We start from the raw sequence: 16,854 nt of genomic DNA on the forward strand, positions 1-16,854 counted from the left end.
ACACCATCCAGCATGGAGTTTGAGAGCCTATACCAGGGGCATTCAACTCATTGCAGGGTGCAGGTTTTCTTTGAAAAGAGCCCTAACCCTAACCTTAACCCTAACATCATTTTGAGCAGATGGAATCAGTTAATCAGTACTTTTTAATGGCCCCTTCACACATAGTGCGAAGTGTGGACAATGTGTTCAGTTCGAATTAGTGCACCACGAAACACTGCGCCCACGAGCAGGTGTGCACGATGCCAGCGCGATGGTTCGTGCATGCAATGGTGTCTGTCGAGCAGGAACAGCAGCTCGCATTGTGTTCCATGGGATGAGCTGCACCACATCACTCTGCTGTTTTGGAGGAAAATTAAATAAAAACCACTGTATAATTAGTGAATATCACTGGGTTCGTATAAATAATACATAAAGGGGATGCAATACAGTTCTCTGCAGTTAAACAACCCTGCTTAAAAAAAAAACAAAAAAAACAAAAAACACAACATTCACAGGATTTGAACTTATGCATCCTAATTACCGGATGGCAATTCTATCACTACACCACAATCACTGTCTTGTACAAGGAGTGTGAAATGGCTCTAATCAACAAGCAGACACACGTATTTTCTCCAAAAAAGAAAAAAAAGGACGCTGTGATAACTGACCAAACAGCATTTGCTATGCTGCATTTCTGCTGATATGTGACTGAACGTGGCGGATTTGTCGTACTATTGGCCAGTCATGTGGTCCTGCGACGCCCTGCTCACTGTCCTGTCAGATAGACGTGATGTCAAATCGCCTGCTGCATTCAGCTGGACGCTCCGGTCCAGCTGGACTTGTCATTGTGCGCGCTCTCCAGCCATCGCAAGCTATATATGCTTTTATGTTTTTGATGTGAGTACAGCAAGCGCGTACACACGCACATGTCCATCAACACGCGGTGCGTGTTCTGCAGGTCTGATGTCCAGGTCTGGAAATGTCAACAATTGCCACGCCCCCATCCATTCAGAGCACAGATCAAATTGTCCCTCTGTGATCAGATGAGATGCATCTCACCTGTGGGGGCATAATCCACATGCATGCACGTGTTGGGGGGGCAGGGGAGGAGAGGAGTGTGTGACACACACACACACACACGTGTTGTGGGGGAACTAACGGTATGCCGCATCTCGGCAGCTCCACAGTCATATGGAACTTAGCCAAATTTCACTCCCAGTACAACAGTGATTGTCTGCAGTCTGTTGTCGCACCAAGAGCGCGACTGGCCACACATTTTCTAAGTGCCATGTGAGGGGTGTTAGGTGTTCATGCATGTCACCTAGAATTGGCCGACACCTGCCGTGAGAGGGTGCGATGGGTTCGCACAGCGCACACTTTGTCTTTCAGGTGCTTGTGTGCGCAAATAGTTATAGCAACAGGTGTATGAGGCGTTGGCGACAGGGACGACATTACACAGTTTGCACATGATTCCTGCGTCAATGTGCACTAAGTGTGCACTTCGTCCAAACTTCACACTATATGTGAAGCGGCCCTAAATACAGCACCAGTCTAAAATTTCTTTTTCACTGCAAAAACTGTCCCTCTCAAATTAAGCCAAATAATCCAAATCTAGCCAAACTGTCTTGTATTAAGCAAAAAAGTCTGCCAGTGGGGTAAGAAAAAAACTTACTTGGTTTGAATTCTCAAAACTAGCAAAATGTCTAGGCACTGACTAATCAAAATGTGCCTTAAAATGAGACATCATTCTTATTTTAAGATTAGCCTCTGTCTTAAAATGTGGAAAACAATCTTTTTCTTTTGTTTAGATGATTTAAAATCCATTGCCTTTCCTTATTACTAGTTAATTACAGCTTCATATTAGCTGGAAAAAGTTATTTAGAAAAAGTGAGAACGATTTTTTTTCTGTTTAGACAAAAATTAAATTCAAATTTTCTTTAAACAAGTCTTTTTTACTTTCTTAGATATTAGTTTTTGCTGTGTTCCTGGCACTGACCTAGACATCCACAATTTGTTTGTGTGTAATTGCAACATTTTGTGCCAAGGCAATGTCACAGAGTGTCACATCAGTCATTACATTCAAGAAACTAAGCACCGTCCTTGAATAAGCCTTTACTGTGTTTTGTCATCTGCTCATTTCAGTATGATGCTGCTAAATGTAAGTTATGTTGCTGTTAAGGTTCATCTGTGCCAGCCTCTTTTGTATGTGTAAAATGAATAAAAACAATAAAGAAGAGAGTGAACATAAAGGAATGCAGTAAACAACCAAACTCTCCCTTTTGTGAGTAAAACTGTTACAATCCAGATGGTACTGACTGAAGTCTGAGAAATCTCTCACACAATCTTTAGTTTTTTTATATTAAAGTGATTTGTATAATATGTCAGGGTGACAGAGACCTCACACACTTTTGATGATTCATGTGCAAATTCTACATTATCTAAGAGCATGTCTTAGATGAAACCGTCTCTGATAAAAGTGTAAAATTTGAATTACCTTTTTTAATAGAAATTGCCTGATCTCATATATAAAGTTATCTGTCTGAGGAGAGCCTTCTCTGTCACTGTGGATGTGTGGCCCCACGTCTGAGACTGCAATTCAGAGATAATTGATAACATTTTCACATGACACGTCTTGCTTCGTGGCCTTAAATGTGATTGCACACATAAAATTGAAACCAAAAATGAGGCTAATTTAAAAGAAATGATACATCACGGTTGCCCCATAATACAGTCATGATAATTTCAAAAGTTGTTGAGAGGACATCTTTGATAGCATTCAGGTTATACTAATTTTGCATATGAAGTAGTTACATAGAGTAGAGCTCTGTGACATACTCGTACAACTAACAGCAAGTTAGGTCAGGTCTGTGATCATGTGCAGATGTCAAGTGTTGCCACATCCACCAAACCACAGAAAATTAAGGCTCACTGGATGGCAACCACTCAGGCAGACAAATCCTCACTTCTTGAAAGTAACCACCTATCTGTTGCAGCCAGGTCAAGCACAGGCAAACATATTATTCTGAGGACAGAAGTGGATTTTTAACTTTAATGCTCCTGGTTGGCGCACACCTGATGGGGTGGACAGGTCATGCCCAGCCATGGACGACCTGCACAAATCGGATGTACTGTTTTATTTATTTATTTATTTTTCTGAGGACAAAAGTGGATCTAAGTATAATGCTTCTGGTCAGCTCACACCTGACAGGCATGGTGTGCTGGACAGACAATGTCAGCACTCTGACTTCATTGATTGATTGATTGAAATGTTTATTTCGAATATCAAGGCACAAAATAAATAACAACAATAATAATATAAATATAAAGAAAACCATAATCAATGGATATTCGAAAAGGAGTGAGAAGAAGTAAAACTTATTTACTCCCACCCCTTGTCCTTAAGTAAATAACGTAATTAACTTATACACATGATATATGCATTAATACATATAAACATACACACATAATCGAATGCATTCATCCATCAGCACATGTATAGTCCCACATATAAATCCTCATGTACCATATAAACATAACACAAAGAAACACCACAAAAAAGACTAGCAAGGCTAGCCAAAGCAATGAAAGAAAAATTGAGTAGAAATAACCAAAGAACAACAACAACAACAATAATAATAATAATAACTCGAGATTTGCACCTAAAACACCTGGTGATTGGCCACACCTCCTTCATCCTCATATCTTTTGAAAATCGTATTTTTATACAACATTTTTAACTGTCTCATATTTCAACATTGCTTCAATTCCACACTAAATCCCTTCAGAAGTCTCACCCCACAGACTGATAGACAAAAAATGTTTTCTGGTTGTATGAAATCTTGATTCTTTATGTTCTTGGTTCTTCATGATTTTTGAACAGTTGTTGAATATTCCTTAATAATAAATTATTTGTTGCTTTGAACATTATTTGTGCTGTTTGGTATTGCACAATGTCTGTAAGCTTGAGTAATTGTGACTTTAGGAATAATGCGTTTGTGTGATCCTGATAACCAGCTTTGTGAATGATCCGTATTGCTCTTCTCTTCTGTAGGATATTTAATGAACTTAATGAGGTTTTGTAGTTGTTGCCCCAAACCTCAGCACAGTACTGCAAATAAGGAGAGACTAGTGAACAGTATAGAGTGTGGAGTGATTTGCCATCTAAGACCTTCTTTACTTTATTATTACTGCAATGTTTCTTGAGACTTTACTCTGTATATGTTTGATATGTGGTTTCCAGCTAATTTTGTCATCTATAATTACCCCCAAAAATTTCATTTCATGAGCCCTCTCAATGTCTACCCCCTCTACTTTTATCTTTACCTGTGTGTTCATTCTACAATTTCCAAATAACATTATTTTTGTCTTACCTAAATTTAATTATAATCTATTACTGTCAAACCATATTTTTAATTTGTTCATTTCTGTAGTTATTTCCTCCTGCAATTGTGCTGTATTATCCCCTGAGTGAAAAATATTGGTATCATCAGCAAACCATACAAAATGCAGTATCTTAGAAACCTTATACATATCATTTATATACAGAATAAAGAGTTTGGGGCCCAATACTGACCCCTGAGGAGGCCACAAACAATGTCCAGACATGATGAGGAACAATTACCCAACTTTACAAACTGTTGTCTCCCACTTAAATAGCTTTTGACCCAATCAAGCAGTAGTCCCCTGATACCATTTCTTTCCAGTTTACTGATTAATATGTCAGGGTTGATTGTGTCAAATGCTTTCTTCAAGTCTATGAACACCCCTGCAGCATATTTCTTGTGATCTATAGCATTTGTGATTAGTTATATTGCCTTGGTTATTGCCAGTGTTGTTGATCTATTTGACCTAAATCCATACTGATTCTCTGCAAGTATGTTGTGTTTTTCTAAAAATGAGTCAAATCTGTTATTAAAAAGTTTTTCCAGTATTTTTGAGAATTGTGGTAATAATGAGATCGGTCTAAAATTAGTGAAATGATGCTTGTTCCCAGTTTTGTGTGGAGGTATAACCTTGGCTATTTTCATTTTATTTGGAAATGAACCAGTTTGAAATGAAACATTACATATGTATGTTAATGGTTTGGAGATGCCCTCAATTACCCTTGTCAATATATTATAATCTGTAGATTTTTTATTCTTACTTTTAATGACAATATCCAATATTTCCTGTTCTGTCACAGCTTCAAGAAATAAAGAACAAGGATATCTCTCCAGCATATACGCTCTATGTGTCCCAGTATCAGGGATTTTTTTTGCTAATTCAGGTCCAATGTTTGCAAAGAATTCATTAAAGCTACTTCATGTTATAATTTTCTGTATCCTTATCAATAAAATACTTAGCTAAACTATTGTGCATATTGCTGTTTCTGATAACATTATTTAGTACCTTCCATGTTCCTTTAATATTATTTTTATTGTCCTCTAATATCTTCTTATAATATTCTTTCTTACTTGCTCTTACAATATTAGTTAACTTATTTTTAAATTTGCATTCTGCCTCTATACGATGGCATTTTAGGATCACATAGAATTTTTTTTTAGACTTCGAGAATAAAGTTGTAATATTACGAGAATAAAGTTGTAATTTAAGACTTTGAGAATAAAGTCGTAATATTCCGAGAATAAAGTCATAATTTTACGAGAAAAAGTCATAATATTATGAGAATAAAGTCATAATTTTACGGGAATAAAGTCGTAATATTACGAGAATAAATTCAGAATTTTACGAGAATAAAGTCATAATATTTCAACTTTTTTCTTGTAATATTATGACTTTTTTCTTGTAAAATTACGACTTTATTCTCGGAATATTACAACTTTTTTCTCGTAATATTACGACTTTATTCTCAAAGTCCAAAAAAAAAAAAAAAAAAAAAAGAAATTCAATGTGGCCCTAAAACTCCGTTGTACCTCTATAGTTCTATGTCTAATAAAATCTCTGTATAGTGTAGTCTTCTTTTCACATGCATTTTTTTAAGCCTCTTGTCATCCATGGAGAAATATTATATGCCAGTTTCTTGTTGTATTTCTTTATTGGACAGTGTTTATCATATAATGAAGTAAATATTTTTTAAGAATTGACTGTAAGCATAAGCAGCACTGTTATCATTATATATTGTATCTCAGTTCTATTCCAACAGTTCTTTTCTTAGTGCCTTTATGGATTCCTCTATTTTTTGTCTATTTTTTCCCCAAAGTTTATATTATTAACTGTAAATACTGGGAGATGGTCACTAATGTCGTTAATTAATAATCCACTAATTGCCTTATTATCAATGTTATTTGTAAATGTCAATGAGAGTAGCAGACGTAGATGTAATCCTACTGGGTCTTGTGATTCTGGGAAAATGCACATACTGTACATTTTATCAATAAATTCATTTGTAGGTTTATGGTTGTTGGCATTTAACAGGTCAGTGTTCCAATCTGCACATATAAAAACTGTTTTGTTACCAATATTAGAAAACATACTTTCCATCCATTCACTGAAAATTCCAATGCTATAATCTGGTGTTCTGTATATACAGCTCATGATAATATTTGTGTATTCTTGCAGATTTCAATTGATAAACATTCAAGAACATTATCCACCACAGTTGTCATTCCCTCTATTACCTTAAAATCTAAAGTTTTATCAATGTATGTAGCCACTCCTCCACCGCCTTTGTTTTCTCTGTTTTTATATGTAAGTTTATAACCCTCCATTTCAAAGTCTATTCCTCTTTCAGTATTAATCCATGTTTCTGATATTGCAATGATATTAAAAGGTTGTGAAAAAGTACTCAGATAGTCCTTAATTTTTTTTTTTTAATTTGAATACAAGCTTCTGCTGTTAAAATGAATAATTAATAATAGTTTACCCACAGATTTAATATCCTGATTGTATTGATCATCTGTGTAGTAGCAATAATTATTGTTAATGGTGGAGAAGAAATTATTGTCTGGGTCAATATCCTGTTCCAAGTTCAGAATGCTGTGATCTGTGTACTCAAAAGTTCATAGTCACGTGTCCTCTGCGTAATGTGGTTCATGTCCCCAGGTGTATAGTGCGTTCTGTCGCTGTGTGAAGTCATGGTTGTGTTTTGTTTGTTACCTCCGTGTCCAGTCCTAATCCTGTCCATACCACGATGATGCAGTATAATCCAGTGACATTCATTGGTATTTGTCCAGTTCAGTGATGCTTCATATGCAGATCAATCTGGCTTCCTCGGGGGTCCCATTCAGTTTTATGAATACTTTGCAAGTTGAAGTCCGTGTGTTTTTTTTTTTGTTTGTTTGTTTTTTTTTCTGTTTTTGAGTTGCTGTGCTTTCCAGGTTATATTAGAGTTGTGTGGGGCTAGGTGCTCATTCATGAAGTCATTCGTTCCCTTCAGCCTTCTTCCTTGTTTCAGCAGAGCGGTTTTGTATTTTCTGTTAGTGAACCTGAGTATTACAGCTGATTTCTCACTGGCATTTCTCGTGGGCAGAGGGTGGCAGGCCTTGATGTTATTACGGTCCAACTCGATCCCCTTGGACCATAGAAACTCAGCCACCTGTTTCTCCATGGAACTAACATCCAGCTCACCGGGATCTCCCCCCTTGCTGTCCGTATGACCGGGGTTTGATTTTGATGTACTTATCTTATCATTCTGTACTCGCAGTTGTATTACTTCCCCGACCAGATCCATGAGAGATTGCTTTATCTACTCAACTTCTTCCAATGACGGGGCTCTCTTCGGGGGCATGCTGCTGTTTTTATCACTGACTTCCGGATCTAGGCTAAAAGTGCGTCACACCGGGTTGTCAGAGTTCCCACCACAGTCAAAACCAAGGTTAGCTGCTGCCTGAGGCCTGTCTTGACCAGATGTTGTCCAGTGGGCTATCACCTGGGGGCCAGTCTTGGCTTGTGGTTAGCTGCTGCTGAAGGCCCTCTTGGCTAGATGTTAGCTGGTTAGCTGCCACCAGAGGTCCGTCTCGGCCTGATGTTGGCTGGTGGACTATCACCTGGGGTCCAGTCTCAGCTTACGTTTAGCTGCCACTGATGGCCCTCTCAGCTGGATGTTAGCTGGTTCGCTGCTGCTGGAGGTCCATCTCGGCCTGATGTTGGCCGGAAGACTATCGCTGGGGGCCGTCTTGGCTTGCAGTTAGCTGCTGCTAAAGGCCCTCGTCAGCTGAATATTAGCTGCCGCCAGAGGTCATCTTGGCCCAATGTTGGCTGGTGGGCTATCACCTGGAGTCCAGTCTCGCTTGCGTTTAGCTGCCACTGAAGGGCCTCTTGGCTGGATGTTATCTGCTTACCTGCCGCTGGAGGCCCGTGTCGCCTGATGTTGGCCGGTGGGCTATCGCTGGGCCGGTCTCGACTTGTGATTAGCTGCCGCCCAAAATCCATGAAGTAGTTTTGACGTAATCCTTCAAAGTGTATATAAAGGGAAATATTGATCCAGAATCTGGATTTGGATCCGGATCACCTCCAAAATTGATGTTGTCTTCCATGGCCTAATAAGCATCCGTAGTAAAAATCATTCATTCTTCGTTTTCTTTTTATCGTAGCACTTCCAAAAGGATCACGATGCACGTCGTTCTGTCCTGCCATGGAGGAGCTCTGCCATCGAATGCAACTCAGTTTTATGGGTGGCCCGGCTGTTAATGCACAGTCTGGCTGGACACGCATGCTGGACACATCCTGTCTGGCCACAGAGGACCCCATGAACTGGGTTTTCCCTCTTTTATTTATTTATTTTTCTGATGACCCAGTCCTAATGCTACCACCCTGGGCAGGGTCAACGGACTTCACCTGTGTTGGGAACGTGACGAGGCGATCCAGATTTATTGTTTTACTTTTATTGTCTGTGAGGACATCAATGGAATACTGTAACAATCCATCCTGAACACTGTGGTGCACAATTGTGTGGTCATTTCAGCTGCGCCAGTGATGATCAGCATCAGTGAGAGTACCACATGGTATCACATGAAATTCTTATGCCTGCAAAGACTGCAGCAGTGCCGCTTGGACTTTCACATGTGTGCGGCATGTCATGTCAGCGTTTCTCACGCTGTATGTGTGGCCAGTGCTTGAGATTTGTGGTTGTAATTTTGGCTGCCACTCCGGACGGGATTCAATGGACAGTTGGCCGTTATGCACGCATGTGTCAGCAGGACCATTTCAGTGAGATATCAGATGAGAACATTATCGCTTTTTCATGTATTTTCACATGATTTTGTGTCTCCATCCTACTCTCCATGAGTCGCGCGTGAGTGAGATACTAGTCTAGGTAATCACTCATATGACACATCATTCCGGCGGTACCAAGGATCATCGGAAGAGACACATAATAGCTAACACATGACATTTGGTAATGTTATATATTGGTTATATTTAGGTTATGGTTATTAGAAATGTTTCTAGAATGTTTTCATAATGTTATTTCCTCCTTTTATACATTGACAGGTCATGTTTATAGTTGAGGGAAATTTGACAAATATATTAATTCTAGTCTCACCATCTTTCTTATTCCAAATTTCTTTTGATGACTAGAGTATGACTTTAGTTAACTTTGCCAGAATGTTCTGAGAAATGTTTGAATGAATCATATATTTAGTTGACTGTCAGGTCCGCTGCCCTAACTGGACCTGGCACTTAAACTGTGCCTGAGATCGTATCCTGCAAAACACAGTTTCTCAAAGCACAATCACATAAAAAGAGACAACATTAGACAGAGATCTCTTTGTGAGCTTTGCGCAAAGGGGAGAAGCTTCGGAGAGAATGTACAAACCTAAGACCAACCTTGCTTCTCCTGCTCCTCTCCGCCCCATAAACGATCATACAACGTAGCATCAGGGTACATTGTTTTTGGGGAAGGGAGGGGTGAACGGTTGCTTGTGAGTTACGGTTTCCTGTGAACATGCTCATTTCTTTTACCGAAGAAGGAGTAAAGCAGTTAAGTTTCGATGTCAGCAGAGTCCTGAAACAACCTTTAGTTCATCACTGTGGCTGAGCAATCATTTAGCTTAAATGCAGCATATATGAATGGGTACATAATTATTATGATTGAATGAGTAAATGAAGTATAAAATAATATAATTCAGACAATAATAAATGTAGAATCCTTTAACAAGTCAGCTAAGACACATTTCTTTCAGTCTTGGTGGCTGGTTCACTCCCACATCACACAGATAACAGATAGTTGATACAGTTCATTTCACAAGAAGCAGAAACTTAACTCAGACTACTTTTGATTGCATTGAATATCATGTAAGCAGGCAATGATTAATTAAAATAAATGGTAACAACTCATAAAATCCCCATCATTGACTATATGTAATGTTACCAGAATGTTAATTTAATTTTATTTTATTTATATAGCACCAAATCACAACAAAGCTGCCTCAAACACTTCACACAAGTAAGGTCTAACCTTACAAACCCCTAGAGCAAGCACACAGACGACAGTGGTAAGGAAAAATCTGATTATATTGAGGAAGAAACCTCCAGCAGACCAGACTCAAAGGGGTGACCCGCTGCATAGGCCACTCTACCAAAAAGGTTTACAATACAAAACACAACACAGCAACAATTGACAGGAGTCCGTGCAGGCACCCGGTCCACTGTTGGGGGTGGGAGGAGGAGGCGGGTGCCTTTAGGGTGGTGTTGGCTCTCCTGAGACAGTAAGAGCCATGAAGTTCCCCCAATGTGGGCAGAGAGGAGCCAGAAATATTTTCTTCCATTTAGGGAACCCTCTGGAGCTCTTTCCTGTTTGCCACCCTGCAGCTGGCAAACCAAGTACAGAAACAGTATGTAAGGATGCTCTCCAGGGTAAAAGCGGTAAAAAGACACAAGCAATTTCTTCTTTATGTTATTTTTTCCTGAGGATTCTCAGAAAGTGGAGTCTTTGCTGTGCTTTCTTTGCCAAGTGTGTAGTTTCCTGTCCCAGGTCAGTTTCTCCTCTATGTGGAGATAACAACATGCCAATAACTGCAGGTAATGTTGCCTACATTCTAAAGTTTGTTGCTGTTATTGAAGCAAGGGGCTAGTTGCTGGTGATCACATTAGCATCCTGTCTGTTATTCTGTTATTTTAAGGCTGAAAAAGAGTGTTCTTTGAGTTGTTAGTTTTGAATGATTGATTCTGCTATCTCTTTGTCTGTTTAGGGTGGGTTCCTTGGAGTCTTTTGTGGATGGTTGTGGTGGAGTGGAGCACCCTTCTAGCAGTTCCCTGTCTGAGGATGCAGCTTGACTGAACTTGCATGAGAAAGATCTTCGTCACCTGAGATTTTGTTTGCACGACATCTGCGGATGGACTATAATCAAAGTCTTTCTGTTTTAGTTTTGCATGCTTCAGAATTCTTTGTCATACTTTGATTATTTGATATTTGTTATTGTTAGAATGACCTAAGCAGCTGATCACCCCCTCTGAGTCTGGTCTGCTGGAGGTTTCTTCCTCCAAAAACTCCCAGGAGAGTTTTTTCCTGATCACTGTTACCTATGTGCCAACCGGACATAAAAGGCCTCCGACAGCCTGATGTTTCCCCTCACTGCAGGTGTCCATCATCTTGCATGAGTAAATCAGACATCACAATGAGTAAACTCATTTTTTAACGAGAAAAGGGCTAACTCGTACTGGGGTACTGACTGAGTTGGGAGTGAAAGCATGTCACCCTGCCCATGTCTGGGGTGGGGTTTTCTTTTTTACCTGTTTTTGTTTCCCATTGCACTGCCAGGTGTATTTGACAATCATAATTCATTCATGTGTGGGTCACATAAGCATGACCCATGCATGAATGATATTTAGAAGTAGAGCTAGCAAAATGACTGTTTCACTTGTCTGTTGTTAACGGCTGGGTTATTGATTCTGCTCCAATAATCTTGTATAAAGGCAATGTGATCTCTTCTCTCATGGAAACAGGCACAACAAATCATATGGAAGAGCGCTATTTTGATGTGCAGTGTTCATACTGAAACTACTAAAGCTCAACTAAAATGTATCAACCTCATGTAAAGTGTTGACTACAAATCCCAATGTGACAACAGTTATTTCACAGCTTAAATCCCTTTCCCCCTCCTTGTCTCTCATGATATTTTGGAAAGTGGTAGAAAACAATGAAATTTATATTTGAGTGATTTGAATGCCCAACTGGAACACCAAGTCATTGAATGTTTCATCCCCATTATTGGATGTTAATGCATGACCCTTAACATTTGTGACTTTATATGAGTGCAAATCCTCTGGATAAGTGTATTAGCATTCAGTATGTTATAAGAAATATAACAACCTGACTTGTACGCAGTGACAGAGGTAGGCGTAATCGTCAACCTTTATGCTTCTGCAGGGGTTGAAAGCATATCACAAGACCCCTGCAGTCGGCTTCCTCTCTCTCTGAAGTACTGTGTTCGACTGTCAAAACAAAACAATAAAGGTATGCAGTGAAAGATTGGGTCTAAAATACAAACAATTCCGTTTGGATGCACGACATTTACAACCTTTTACACAGTGCCAGGTAGGGCATTTTTCCTCTTGGTGAAGGAATTCACATTTCAAGATTAAGCTTGTTTGAGACCTGTTTAAAACTCTATATCCTTGAAAAAATACATAATTACTATTGCAGGTTGTGTATTAGCATGCATTCATGATATGCCGTAGGTTTGTTAATCTTAAATGGTAAATGGGCTGCATTAATATAGCACTTTTCCATCTGCATCAGACGCTCGAAGTGCTTCACAAATAATACCTCACATTCACCCCGATGTGAGGGTGCTGCCATACAAGGTACACACTACACACCGGGAGCAACTAGGGGATTAAGACCCAAGGGCCCTTAGTGATTTTCCGGTCAGGCTGGTATTTGAACCGAGGATCCTCTGGTCTCAAGCCCAGTGCTTTAACCACCAGACCATCACCTCTTACACAGTAAATTTTGCAGAGTAAAATTTACTGTATTAGGGTGAAATCAGCTCTACTGTCTTGTCAAATCAAGGGTTTCTACTCCAATAAGAGTTGATTTTACAATGTCATAGAGTTGATTTAGCACTGTGATAGAGTATATTTAACTCTATTTGGACTGAGACCAAATTTTATCCCAGCAGAGTAAATTTTACTCTGCAAAATTTATTGTGTATCAAGGCACAATCCACAATGTCAGTAGTATGTGTCACTGCAATAAATAATCATTTTCACAGCAATGAATGGTACATCATAGTCTTCCTCCTTGGACACTTTCTTACAGTAGATCAGCGTCTGTTTTTAGTTCCAGTGGCATTCAGCTATGTTGGCTTGGTATGCTTATTTTTTTGGTAAATGTCAGCTGTTGTTGCTATGATGCATGTGAAATGTGTATGGCTAGAAACGGTGCACAAAAAATGGCAAAATCAGCAGGAGAATGTCTGAGTTTGCAGTCATGCCACTGGTCACCATGGGGCCATGCTTTGTGTTTATTTAACGTGACACATTGCAACAGGACCTGGGGACTAAGGTCAAAGTTGCACATCAACACAAACGCACGAGTGTGCACCTCTAAAGCCTTCATTTCCTGTTCCTTTTTATTAAGAGATATCCATGTCTCGTCAACTCCTACAGGGCAACATTTGTTTTAATTTTTGACATTCAGCTAAGGATTAGCAGTTTATGATGGCTGGCCCTGAAGACAGGAGTTGCAGGGGGTTGGATAGACAGCAGGACAAGAGCCTAGGGGCTTCTGGTGTCAGGGACAAAGACGCTACTCAGGAGGCAGAGGTACAGTGATTCACATGCAGTGCAGGAGGCTTCTCTTTGGCATCCTGCCCCCTTCCCCAAATCCCTGGAGGTAGGGGCGAGGGGCGGGGGATTGATGAAACAAGCAGGAAGGCCTAATTAAAGACTGTTAGCTCAAATGCACTGATGTATTACATCTATTATGCCACAGTTCAATAGGTCTGCCAGACCAGGGCTACTGAGTCCCACCAAACAAACTGAATAAATAATAGCAGCAGTGAGAGAGAGCGAGCAAGAGAGGGAGAAAGAAAGAGAGGGAGAGGGGATAAGTTCAACAGGCATGGATGTGATTAAACGTAGTTGAGCTATAAGCTTGTCAAACAGGCTCATAGATTTATATTATGTATGCAAAGCTTCATTTACAATCTCCACAAGTTGCAAGCAGAGAATGAAAGCAGTATGAAATGTTTTGGGAGCCAAAATCAATGAGTGTTGATTTAAAGATGTTCCTCATTCTCGCCGCCAAACAAGCTTCCACCCATGTCTGTTTGCCGAATTGCTGGTAGGATTACTCAAAAAGTCATGAACTATTTTCTACAGAACTTGGGGAATGTATTACACAAAGCTCAGAATAGATGGGGCTGAGCTGGAATGAAATGAGTAGAGCCAGAACTCGATGTGCCCAAGGTAATAGGCTGTGAGCCTCAGCAGGCATAGATAAGGGATGGTTGGATGGAGATAGGATGTTTTTACCATTGGTGGTAATGTGCTCTAGTGATTTTGGAATTCATATTGGCAGCAGGTAGCAGTATTTTTTAAAGATGAGAGTGTTAGTGTTTAGTTACAGTGATTTAGTATGCAGTATTTCCTTTCTTTGTACCAAATAAATGGTTACTTATGCTGCATTTACACATAACAATGACAAGTCATGAATGCCACGAAGTATATATATTCTTGGTTACTGATCACGAATGTGATGATTCGGGGTAGAGGCATCAGGAGTCCTCAGGAACTGTTGCAACCTGTTACCACGCGTTACGATTAATGGCACCTATCGCTGGGGAATTATCAGGAACCATTACACACGGTCAATAATAATGTCCCACGCTGTTACACGTTGTTGCGCGCTATTGCATGTAACAGCGCATCATCATTGTGAATCAAGTGAATGGTCAACAACCCCCCACCCCCATATTCATGCTACCGTCAGGTGCGGAGTTGTGCAGAAAGGAGGAGGAGACTGAGAGAGCCAGATGTCCGGCTGCGCGCAGCTCTCCTCTGCCTCAGACTCGTCCTGCTGAACATCAGGCACAACAGCATGTGGAACACCTGCAGAAGTGCTTTGAGGAGCATTGGAACGACACTTAGCCGACTTTGCGTCACTGTCCTTCTTCTGCAAACTGCAGCAATGAAACTGAATGTGGTGTAGCAGGGTTTAATTGTGCGGATATGAAAGAAGTGATTCGTACTGGCGCGCAGTGAAATGCGACACCGCGTTACAATTTGTGTGAAAACTTGACAGTTTCTGTGCCAATTCATAGCAACATGTGACAGTATGGGCTCCAAGAACCATTACAGGAACTACTACTACTGTCGCGCTCTGTTAAGGATCCCCACTAATCAACATGTATCAACATGCTCAGTTGCGACCTCCACGACATGAGGCGAAATGAGAGTGATGCGCTCAACGAATATCACACACCTACATGCACTGTTAAGAAACCTATTCAGATGCATTAAGTCACATTAGGAATGTGCCACGAATGACAGAAAAATGACATTCATAATGTGTCTTGCCTATGTGTAAACGCAGCATTAGGGAGACTGAGATGTGACGTATGATTTGCATTGCAAGGGAACATCAGTTCTGATATTTTGGCCATGTAACACATTTTCTTGTGCATGATCTAGTTGATGGTATCTCAGGGCTGAGGACCCCAGCAGCTGAAGAAATTCAAGGGAACAAGAGTCAAGGTGGTTCTGTAGTGCAGTGCATATGGCAGTGCACAGAACCAACACATGCTTCCTCCTGAAGAAATTAGCCCACTCATATTTAACAATATGTATTGTCTGTAGGACTAAATAAAAAGTAAAAGAGTGTTTTCAGGATGACAGAAGCTTTTTTTGCATTTATTAGGATTAGTGGCAGTGAGAATGAGTCTGACTCCTGAACAGAGGGCTGGGGTTCTCTTAATGAGAGACAGAGAGAAACAGACCCATGTGACCTTCTCTGGGGTGTAGGTTTGGCTGTGAGGCAGTGATGATCCAGAACAGGGATTGAAACTAGAAGTGACACTGTGTAGTTTCAGGAAAAGATTGAATGAAGTGTCTGTGTCACTAATTTATTCATAGAAACATTAAAACATGAGTTGGGCATGCATGTGCGTTCATCGACCTCAGTGGGTTAAAAATACTCTATTCATTTGGCTCCTTGTTTCATCACATGATCTTTCTAAATGAACTTGACCTTTCAAATGTCATCAAGCACTAAATTGCCCTTGTCCCAATTTTTTCTTTTGTTATTTGTTTATTTATTTTTTATGTTTCAGGCCTTAAGATTCATAGGAAAGGGTGTGAATACTTAGGTACATGATTTCTCAGTTTTTTTTTATTTTAGAAATTTTAAAATTTTGCAGAAATATCTCAAAAAACCTTTTTCACATTGTCATTATGGGGTACTGTGTGTAACATTCTGAGGAAAAAACCTAATTTAATTCATTTTGGAATAAGGCTGTGACATAAAATGTGGTAAAAGTGAAGTACTGCAAAAACGTTCTGGTTGCACTGTATGGCAAAAATTCTTTTATTTCTGTTTCATTGTTTCTATTTACCTATAATGTTTGCCCACATTCTGTCCTGGGTTTTAAGTAATTAGATGCAGGAATGGATGTATATTAACAAATAAATGAAGGTAACCGCACAAAACATGAAATAGCTTGGGTTTACACTGTCTGTATACATGTGGTCAAGGCAACAGAGCGAACCACTAAGCCACTGACAAGCGTGCTTACGTGAATTAGTCAATCAATCAATCAATCAATTTTTTTATATAGCGCCAAATCACAACAAACAGTTGCCCCAAGGCGCTTTATATTGTAAGGCAAGGCCATACAATAATTATGTAAAACCCCAACGGTCAAAACGACCCCCTGTGAGCAAGCACTTGGCTACAGTGGGAAGGAAAAACTCCCTTTTAACAGGAAGAAACCT

The 16,854-nt window shown here is 39.8% G+C and overlaps 1 long non-coding RNA gene across 1 annotated transcript in view; it reads left to right on the forward strand.

Moving 5' to 3' along the window:
* Positions 1-15,955, forward strand: part of LOC117502868 — a 34,663-nt gene extending 18,708 nt beyond the window's left edge. The window contains exons 2-3 of the long non-coding RNA XR_004558420.1: positions 11,213-11,218; positions 15,886-15,955. This is a non-coding gene — a long non-coding RNA (uncharacterized LOC117502868). The remainder of the gene's footprint in view (positions 1-11,212; positions 11,219-15,885) is intronic.
* Positions 15,956-16,854: the final 899 nt, after the last annotated feature.

The sequence above is a fragment of the Thalassophryne amazonica genome, chromosome 2, assembly GCF_902500255.1.
Source record: "Thalassophryne amazonica chromosome 2, fThaAma1.1, whole genome shotgun sequence".
Lineage (NCBI taxonomy): Eukaryota > Metazoa > Chordata > Actinopteri > Batrachoidiformes > Batrachoididae > Thalassophryne > Thalassophryne amazonica.